The 11,386-nt window shown below is 36.9% G+C and overlaps 1 pseudogene; it reads left to right on the forward strand.

The window, feature by feature from the left end:
* The first annotated feature begins 2,804 nt into the window (after positions 1-2,804).
* Positions 2,805-3,441, forward strand: LOC107536999 (RNA polymerase II subunit A C-terminal domain phosphatase SSU72 pseudogene; annotated as a pseudogene).
* Positions 3,442-11,386: the final 7,945 nt, after the last annotated feature.

Genomic DNA, 11,386 nt, shown 5'->3' on the forward strand with positions numbered 1-11,386 from the left:
GAATTATTCCTGAATGGGGCATTCTCCTTTTGATGGGTATTGGGGTATGAGGTGGGGAATAATTTCATATACTAATTTTACGGTTTCCTACCCTGCAGGCCCTCTTTTCCTTTCAAATTGCCATTAGAACCTTAGCCTCTGATTCCATTTATCTTAGTGTTCTGCTTTCTTTCAGACCATTACTCATAACTTGTTTAAAGACCCTATTCACTATCATTTGGCTCTTCCTTATTAGTGATGATACTTTTGAGGAGGGCAGTCTCATCATAATATGAAGAGAAAACCTCACCACCTTGGAAATATAAGGATGTGTATAACACAGAAGTACCACACAAAAGTTTAGGGGCTTTCCCCCTTGGTGAAATTTTTAGAGATCTAGTGGTCTGGAGCATGTTGTCACACCTTGTTAAAGATGAAGAACAAGTTGCTGTATCTCACTCCATCTAACACTAAGAGAGAGGCAAACACCTGTGGGCCCGTTTGGATTTTGGGGGATAGCATATATCTCATTTGGACATGCTATTCCAACCCATTTACCAAGCATCTCCAAAGGCCGCCAATTTTGAGTAGGAACAGAGGAAAAGAAGGCTCTGTATCAGGTTCAGGCTTCCATACAAGCTGCTCCACAACTTAGGCCATCTGACTGAGCAGATCTGATGATTCTTGAAGTGGCAGAGGCACACAGGGATGCTGTCTGGAACCTTTGGCAGGTTCCTACAAGTGAATGATAGAAGGGAACTTTAATAATTTTAGAGCAAAGTTTTGCCTTATCTTCAGAAAACTCTCCTCTTTTTGAAAAGTGGTTTTTGGCTTGATGCTAAACAAGCCATAAATAACTGAAAGCCTGATCATGGGCCACAAAGTTACCAAATCACCTCACTGCTGATCATGAACCAAATGTTTGGCATCAAGCCAAAAAGTTTAATTCCATCAAATGCAAGTAGTATATATAAGATCAGGCTCAAGCAGGTCCTAAAGGCACTAATTAGTGTATGAGCAAGTATCACAGACACCCACAGCCCATATTTCTGCCTATGTCGCTTCCTCCATCTCAACCTGTGCCTGAGGCCTCATGGGGAACTCCCTATGACCAACTGACTAAGGAAGAACAGAACTTAGGGTATGGTTTACAGATGGTTCTGCCCAAAATGCTGGCACCACTCTAAAGTGGGAAACTGCAGGACTACAGCCCCACAGGGACAGCCATAAAGGGCAGTGGTAAGGGAAATCCTTCCAATGGGAAGAACTCATAGCAGTGCATGTGGTTGTTCATTTTTTTGCATGGAAGAAGAAGAGATCGCCAGAGACATGATCTACCTTGATCCAATGCAGTGCTTAATGTTTGGATGAACAGTCAAGGGAGTTGGAAGGAGCACAATCAGAAAATAGGTCACAAGACAATCTGGGGAAGAGATATGTGGATAAATTTCTCTGACTGTATAGCGTGTGAAGAGATTTATGACCTATGTTAAATGCTCACTAACAAGTGACATCAACAAAGGAAGGTTTTAATAATCAAATGAGAAGTTGCTCTTCTGTCAGCAAGACTGAGGGGAGACCCCACCCACAAACGGGACATCAATCAAGACCCAATTACAAATAGCTCACACCGGAGACATTCCTAGAGCATCCAGCTCAGGAGATCAAAGAGGCTGTGCTACTAGCTCCAAGACACTTCCTATATAAGGCTACCTAGTGAAGACTGGGAGGCAGAGCAGTCCTATCTAATACATAGAAACAAACACAAAGAGACAAAGAAACAACCCCCAAATGAAAGAAAAGGAGGAATCTCTGGAAAAGAATCTAAATGCATTGGAGGCAAGCAATTCATCAGATACAGAGTTCAAAGTCATGGTTATAAGGACGCCCAAGGAACTTAGTGAGAATGACAGGAAACTTAGTGGGAACTACAACAGCATGAAAAAAGAAATAGAAACCATGAACAAGAACCAGTCAGAAATGAATAATACCATAAAGAACACACTAGAAGGAATTAAAAGTAGATTGAATGAAGCAGATGATCGAATCAGAGATTTGGCCTGGATCCCAGGTCGACGCTCAACTGCTGAGCCACACCCGGCCGGGCCGAATCAGAGATTTGGAAGACAAGTTAGAAAAAAGAATTAAAAAGCTGAAGCAGCTAGCCTGATAGAACAATGGAATGTCCTTTTGAAAACTTAGTTGTGGTGCCAGCTGGATAGCAACACCTTTTGGGGCTGCAGTAATGTCTTCCAGGATTAGGTATATCATCTGAATCTGAGACCAGTACGCGGTACCGTTTCTCCCATAGCTAGAATTCAAGGGGTAGAAACAGGAGTGGCCTTTTATTTGCATCTTTTGCTTCTTATTTCCGCAACTTCTTATTTCTGCTGGTTTGGTGGTCTTAGGTCCCAAGGAAGGAATATTTCCACTAGGTGACACAGTAATGGTTTCACTAAGCTGGTTGTTGAGACTAACAACTGGCCACTGTGGGCTCTTTATGCCATCAAACCAATTGTCATAAAAGATAAAGAGAGAAGGAAGGGGGATGTTATTGGGAGAGTTACATAGAAGATTTCAGTTATGTTGGTATTTATTTTTTAAGCTGCATAGGAGCTCGGTGTAGTTATAGGGTTCCATATGCTTTTTGTATGTCAGAAATATAAAAATAATTGCCTAAACTATACTAAAAAACCCCCACAATATTTATAAAGAATATTCATCTAATATTTAAAAAACTCTACAAGTACAAAAAAGAAGTAAAAAGTCTGATAGAATTGACTCTTAAAAACGTACATTTTTGGTGTGGAAGTGCCATGCCTGGGTAGGAGTCCAGTGCGGGAGACTGTGGACTGTCCAGCCATGCACGCCCATGCCATCATCCCTGCTGCAGGTGGTCTGCTCCAGCACCCAGACCTAAGCATGGAAGTGCACAACATCCTCGGCAAAGGGGGATTCAGTGTCCAGTCCTTTGGAATGGGATTCACATGAAGCTTCCAGGACCAGTGCCCGACAAACCCAATGTGTATGATTTCAAAGCCACATATGATCAGATGTACAATGATGTCTTTAGGAAAGACAAAGAACTCTACATGCAGAATGGATCAAGCCCTGGTCAGAAAGGTCCCAGAACTGCAAAGACCTGTTCGACCTGATCCTCACTTGCGAAGAGAGAGTGTTCGACCAGGTGACGGAAGATCTGAATCCAGAGAAGAGGAGAGCTGCCAGCAGACGCTCGTCATCAGTGTGGACCTCCAGGACAACCATGACGGACGCCTAGGGGTTTTCCTTACCTGTGAGCTCTCCCAGTGCATCCAGCACACAGAGGGCATGGAGACTGAGATCGATGGATTGCTGCAGGAGTTTGAGAAGAGCAGCCAAACCTTCCTGCACGCCATCTGCTTCTGCCGAGCGGCCAGCCGGTGCCTCCCAAAGCCGCCTTCTTGTGCTTCCTCTTATTAATACATTTTCATTCCTGACCCTTGTTTTCCTCTGAGGGCTGCTTCCCATGGACGCCAGCAGCACCCATACACTGTGCATATGAGATGAGAAGACAGGCGTAAGTGCAATCCACAACAATCAAGTTTTGTATTGTAAGAGTGCGATATTGATTAGAAAGCTTTATTCTTTAACCAAAAAAGAAAAAAGTGGTTTATGGTACATTTTCCTCTAATATATCTGTGTGCTTCATTGTCCATTCCGCCCCTCCCCACTGACTGGCTGGAATGTACAAACACCTGAATAAAGCAATGGGCTTTATATACTGGGAAAGAACCTGCAATTGTCCAATAAAAAATGTAAATTTTTAAAATGCTATAATGGTGGACACATGCCATTATGCATTTGTCCAAACCGCTAGAATGGACAACATCAAGAGTGAATCCCAATGGAAGCTACGGTCTTTGGGTGATGATGACGTGTCAATGCAGGCTCATCAGCTGTAACAAATGTACCGCTCTGGTGGGGATGTTGACGATGGGAGAGGTATGCATGTGGGGAAAGAAGGCATATGAGAAATCTTTGTACCTTCTCATCAGTTTTGCTGTGAGAACTGCTCTAAAAGATAAAGTCTATTAAAATGTATAAACAGTGAATTTTTACATGTAAAATATTGAAACAAAATGGTGTGAACTAGAACACTACCACAAATATGAAAAATATGATGTTCTTAGTATATAGAGGTAACACAATAAGAAAAACGCAAAGGTCCTAACAGAAAAATGGCAAAAGCATATAAATACACAATTCTCCAACAGGAGACAAAAGTGGCTACAAAATGTAAGAAACTAGTTAACCAGTTTTTAGTTAAATTAACTTCACTAGTAATCAAAGGCATACTAAGAATTTAAATTTTCATCTCTAAATATTTTAAAGATTTAAAACTTAATTACTCTTAATGTCAATAAGGTGGCACACACATTCTCCAACGTGCTCACAGCATTTTAGAAAGCTGGTCCCTTTGCCTCAATAATCTGTCTTCTTGGACTTGCTTGTACAGGTCCAGTCAGAGCTATAGTTTTCCTAGGGGTTTTTTTTCCGACTTTCTAGAGAGAAGTTTGAGTATAAGACAAGTCTTGGTTCAAATACCTCTTCTACTTCCTATTGATTATGGGACTTAGAATAAGTTACTTTTTTTCCTCAATAAACCTATTTCCTCAACTGTGAAATGTGGGTAATTGTATTTATCTTAAAGAAAATTATGAAGATTAAATTACATAATGTAATTAACAACTTAGAATAGGGTTAAACATTCAGTTATTCACCTGATAGCCATTTTATTATAGCAATGTTTCTTCAGCAGTATATATAAACCTAAAAATGTACACATTATCCAAATGCTTAATATGCAGAGAGCAAAAATATTATGCTACTGTTTTCAAAGGGAACAGTATATGGCCATTAAAGACATTTTCTAAAAATGTCTAATGACAAAGAATATACTCAATATGATGTTAAATGGAAAAAAAATAGAAGGGTATAAAAGCTGTACACAAATTATGATCCCACTTATAAAATGTATGCAGAAAATGTACCCAAAGTTAATATTTGTATTTCTAGGCTGTAGAATTATGAATGACTTTTTTCTCTATGCTTTTTAGTGTTTTCTAAGTCTTTACCATGAATAGCATTACCTTCATAATCATAAAAAGTCACAAAGGCAATATGATGGAAAAGAGTGTAATTTAATTTATGTGTAAATACAGGGAGGGGCAAAGTAGGTTTACAAGTTGTTTGTGTGGAAAATAATACAATAATCGATAATAATACAAGAATAAACTCTGTGTTTTGTATACTCAAAACTGTAAACCTACTTTTGCCCCACCCTGTATAAGTAATTATAAGTAAAGAAACATTACTGACAACATTTATTTGTTTAAAAGAATATATTTAACATCATATATTGTTTTGTTAAGTATATGATATATTATCTTATGCATTATAAAATTCTAACTTGCTTGGCTTTACATGTAATTAAAATATGACATTTTAAGCATAGTTTTTCCAAAGTACTCTGGCCTGGATGGCCATTAGGTTTATCTCCACAATTTGCACATTAATTTCTTCATGTATTTATTCATCAAACATTAGACCACTTACTATGTGTCAGGTACTGTGCCAATCATAAGACATATAAGAATTAAGATGGGATGGTGACTATCTTCAAGGATCTCATAATTTGATGGAAAGACAATGACTACACTGTAACATTATGGGGTTATGTAAAAGGTGCTGCAGGTACTCAAAGACAGGAGCCACTCATGGCTTGATTATGACATTTAACCAAACAGTACCTTAAGATAAGTAAAATGAGATTAAAACCTGACCTGTGTTATTTTAAGAAAGCTATGATGGAATAACTTTTTCCTGGAATAAGAGAGGCAGGGTTGGAGAGATCTCAAAGAAAAAGCAATAAAGTGACAAGATCCTAACTTGGACTTGTTTTGTTTATATGTTGCCCTAGGAATTTATAGTTACACCATATTTCAAACTGATTTGTAATCAAGATGTTCAGAAACATAGCACCCATTTGCTGTCAAATATCAATGGAAAAAAACCAACCCACCCAGAAACCAGCAGTGAGGAAATATTAAAAGTTTTTTTCTCATTTGAGATGAGAAAGGCATACATTTATTTAAAATGCATTAATTGGAGAGAAACAGAAAAGAGCATGGTTAGGCAGGAAAGATAATTTCATTGTACAATCTAGGATAAAGGGTTGTAAAAGTTAGTGGGCAGGAATTATTTTTTGACGGTGTTAAAAGAAAGGAGAAAATGAGATTGATGAGAAATTAACAAATATTGTTTGAGTCAGAATGAAATGTGGATAGAAACAATCGGAGCCAGAAAGATCAATTGTACTTCAACTGCAAGTGAAATGAGACTGGGGAGCTATGGACAAAAATAAAGCCAGGGTTCAAACAAGACATTTTCAGAGGATTTGGCAAAAGAGTTAGCATCACATGTGGTGACTGCATAGCCAGGTTATAAACTCATTCCTCAAATAGCCCTAGTCATTTTGTGGAAATAAAACATTAATTACTACATCACACGGTGATTTGGAACCATTATAATCCTATCATATTTTTTCTATATAGAGGATAGAAGAGACTTTTTAAAAAGCAGTTTCTTGGTATTAAAATTTAAGATCTCCTGGGGAATGCAGATTTCTGTTTAGAGAATTTCCTCTCCTCTATCAATTATCTGAGTTGTTTTTATTATCACATTTCTTTTACAATGTAAGATTTTCCTTTCCACCTTGAGTTATGATTGCTAGTTATCAAAAAGTCATGTAAATTACTTGGCCAGAGAGCCTCTCAAAGAATTTAGATAGATTTCAAATGGAAGATGTCAGACTACTTTAAATTTAATTAACTTTCCATATATAAATGTTGAAAAACAATTACCAGATCTTTAAAATTTCAAGGATCAAGATTAAAGGTTTAAAAGATTCATTTTATCTGTTACACAAAATTAATCATCCTTTAATGTGCTTTGTTCTTATAATTTTGTGGTTTACTCATGTGCATTTGAATTTAACATAATTTTTTCTGTTTTTCTTCCTTAGTTTATTGTCATCTCCTTTGTGGGCAGGGACCACTGCAAATCTTTACTTGTGCCAGATGTCTCCGACTACTGAATAAATGTTAGTTGACTGAGCCATGAGGATCTGTTTTCAATACTGCCATCTTTCTATACATAACAATTATTAAATTTTTATTCTAGCTTTCTATCTATAAGGGCAAGAGTGGTCTGAATGTGGGCTGGGAAGTAGGTGTAGGTGTGGACTATGACATCACTGTACTTTTAAAATATTTATGCCTTTCTTTTACATATATATCATACATATATATGAACATACATACAAACATGAATATATATGCATTGTTTGTAGTGGTAGTATATATATATAATATATTTGTATATGTATATATGTATTTTTTTCTTTGAGTGCAGGGATTGTCTTCTAACACTGCAAAGCATTCAATGTATGGGTCATGGTTCATACATGGGAATTGTTCAAAAAATGTTTGTGCCTCTTGAATAGATGAGAGAACTCTGCAGTTTATTTTCTGGAATCTCCATGGAACCGATACAATAACAGTTAACATCCTAATAATGAAATTTAAATTCCTAAAATCATCCAGGCCATCCTCGAACCTAATGTGTCTCCCCAGAATCCAGTGCTGTTCTTCAGCAAGCTGAACTTACTGTAATCGCAGAACCAGCTCAAACCCATCCTATCATGTTTCTAACAAGATCAGGAACCAAAGTTTAAGCCTTGGATACACCACTTACGAGTGACACTTGTGAAACACCACTCAGGAATAACTCCTGCGAACCCTTAACTGCTGCCCCTTAAAACCCCACCGGAAACCCTGGATGGGGGAGATGGATTTGAGCCTTGCTTCCTGTCTTTCCAGTTGACTCTCAAATAAAGCTTTTTTTCCCCCCTCAAAAGCCAGTGCCATAATAGTGTATAGTATTTTGAACAAATTTAATAGAGTATTTAATGATTTTTTTGAAAATATATTTCAGAAATATATTTTGTTAGTAGCCTTAAAACAAATATTAATAGTATCCTTGACTGCAGACAGCAAATGGTAAAACTGACGTGTCAAAGCACTTCCATAGAAGAACATACACATTCCTAATAGTAATACTGCATTATTCCCAGAACTGAGAATTTTCATTCTAATGACCACATGGGTAACAAACCAGTAAGACATATTAAAGATAAGACCAATAATTCACCTTGTACAATACAACTATTCACAAATAATTTTCTGAAATACCTCTTAACACTTTTCTTTGCTTACCAGGTTATTCCATTAAAGATTTGCTGCTATTACTTTAGGATGCTAGCTTAGCGCCAAACTCCTTCCCACCCTTACTTAAAAAAATACACACACACTCACACACACAAATGCATTCTGCAGTTATAATCCCAGTCTCTTTTCCTTTTTCTTCTGGGTACAAATACCAATTCTAATGGACACCATTAATCATAATAATGATAGTATTAACAATAATCCATTCTGGATTAGTTTATTTTCATAGACTTAAATTATTTTTTTCCTCGACTTGAGAGGTAAACAGTCTCCTAGGATCCTCTGAGACCAGTGAGAACAGAGCAGAAAGGCCAACTGTTAGGCTTATCAGATTTTTATTTGGATGTGAGACTTGCAAGTTTCACTTGGATGAAGAGCTGGAGAGTTAGTACTTAGTGTCTTTGCACTACGGGAGATCCTGACTTGGAAGTTGGGGAGGAATTAGGGAAGGTCTTACCTATTATTTTTCTTGTGGGGTGATACCCTGCCTCCTCTTTTGAAATGTACGAATGCACTGGATCTGACACTAGGAGGTGTGCCAGCTAAGTTTATACCTTTCATAGCTTCCCATAGCCAATGAGCTGTCTTTTGTTAAAGGATCCATTTAAAGCTTGAGAAATGAAAAAAGAGATTGCAGTCCTGCTGGAATAGATTTAAAAAGCACTGCTATCACCGCTCCTACCCCGGTCAGACATTAAATTTATGCCTTGAACTATCTGTGCTACTTGTCTACCTGAGATGAGCTTCTGGCTGATGAGTACACAACACTCAACTGAACGTACAACACGGGCCAGCACTGAACTTGGAAGAGATGGAGACGAATGATTTAAGCGGAATTCTTTCTAAGTCTGGCTATGACGAGCAACTTAGCATCAAAGTATATTCAGAACTATGTCCGAATGGACCTAATCTTACCTATAAAATCTTACACACCATTAATGGCTGTGAGTGGGGCAAATGGCTATTTAAAGTATAGGTTTACTCTAAGTGTAAAAGAAGATCTAATGAAAACATTTACATTTCAATCAGAAAGAAATATATTAAGAATGAGAAGAATGTAAGAATAGTTACACGTATAAGATTTTAGGGCAGTATCTCCACCTTATTGCTATATATTTCTCAAAATAAGTACCATTTTTCTTATCTCATGGGAACATCAAATATTATGTTAAATAAAATTTATATCTACAAATCAGAGGTTAAATATGCCAATACAAAAGTGAAATATCATTTGGAAATTATAATAAATCCGAGATCAACTCAACCATAAATAGAATTCTAACCAGGTGTTTTGTTTTTTGCATTAATGAATTCAATAAATAAATAGCATAGCAGCAAGCTAAAGGCCTGTGAAACACTGATTAACAATCTAGTGGCCTGGTCGCGTGGCTCAGCAGTTGAGCATCGACCTAGGATCCAGGAGATGGAGGTTCGATTCCCGGTCAGGGCACGTGCCCAGGTTGCAGGCTCGATCACCAGTCTGGGGGCGTGAAGGAGGCAGCCGATCAATGACTCTCTCTCATCATTGATGTTTCTATCTCTCTCTCTCTCCCTCTCCCTTCCTCTCTCTGCAATCAATAAAAATATATTTAAAAACACACACACACAAAAACAATCTACTGGATTTTTTTCTACAGTCCATATTCAGAAGATGCAAAGACATTAAGTAAAAATGTCTTCTATCTCAGGTATTACTCACTTTTACACCATGCAGATTTAAATATAGTTTTAACAATGAATAGAACCAAAAAAATGTTGAGTTCTATTTACCATATTATTTCTTCACGGTCAGAGAAATGGCCTTAGTCTGTTAGAAAAAGATTTTAAAATGGAAGGTTGAGACTTAAGTATGAGATGTCTGATGAACTTACTGTTGTTTCAAAATACTAATTTAATTATATACCTTATTCACAAGGTATTATGATCAAGGGAGGAGTATTTATCCAATACAGTGAGGTAAAATATACAAAGACTGGCATATGGTCTACTGAGTAATTAAACACCTTTCAACTTCACTTGGCTTTTGTTGAACTGACCTATTCGGTCTACTTTTATCTGCTGCTTTTCTATACAAACAACTAGAAGCCTTAACAGCTGACTCATTTGTTAGGTTAAAGTTGAAAGGGGTCATAGATTTAATGCTCTCCCTCTCTCACAGCTGAAGAAAGTTAAATCTATAGAAGTGAAATTAAATTATGTAAGTACGCATTGCAAGTTAATGAAAAAGCAACAGCTAAAACCTAGTTTCTTAACTTCCAGTCCAGCGTTCTTTCCATGCTCCTTTCCTGCTTCTCCCAAGCAATTTGTTACAAAATGTTAAAATTGGGCTGTTCCTTAAATTACCCAGAACAGTAATTTCTAATGTTTTTAGAGCTATTATTTTCTTATTATGTTAATCATGCTGAGGCCTTGCAAAATATATGTTACCTGTTTCTCTTACCTCTTTGTTTTTCTTTCCTTTGTTTAAAGATGACACACTCTGAAATTAATTTGGTTTTGAGATTTGAGAACTCAAATATTTCCAATCAAAAGTAAACTCTTTTTGGTACAGATCACATTTTGTCACCTGGTACATAATAAGTGTTCTCTGAACTGAATTAATCTTAACTAAATTTATAGAATTGACAAAGGCTTAGTGAAATCATGCTGCAAAATCACCCACTGAGTGTTTAAATTTTCCACTTTATGTGGGTAGACATTGTCTAAATTAAAAGCAAACTGATCTATTGAACCAAGGATGGCACTGACAAACAGGAACTTATTTATGGTTCTGTCCTAGGTTAGGTTTTTCATTATTTGTGTTGTAATTATTAAATGCAGTTTTGATACTGTCATGTTTCCCTCATTTTACTATAACTATGCTTTATATAATTTATTTCTGACTCTCCTCTCAGCAGACTGATAATTCAATGTTTTGAATTACTTTACCTTGTCTATGTTTTGATTCATCTTTTTGTGTCTTCCTATAGTCCTTTTGCCTTTGAAGATACTGTAACTTAAAAAAACACACAAAAACCTAAAATAAATAAAGAGATATACAGGCTGAGTGCTAAAAACCTGGATCAAATGGTTATCTT

This window comes from Miniopterus natalensis, chromosome 5, assembly GCF_054644295.1.
Source record: "Miniopterus natalensis isolate mMinNat1 chromosome 5, mMinNat1.hap1, whole genome shotgun sequence".
Taxonomy (NCBI): Eukaryota; Metazoa; Chordata; class Mammalia; order Chiroptera; family Miniopteridae; genus Miniopterus; species Miniopterus natalensis.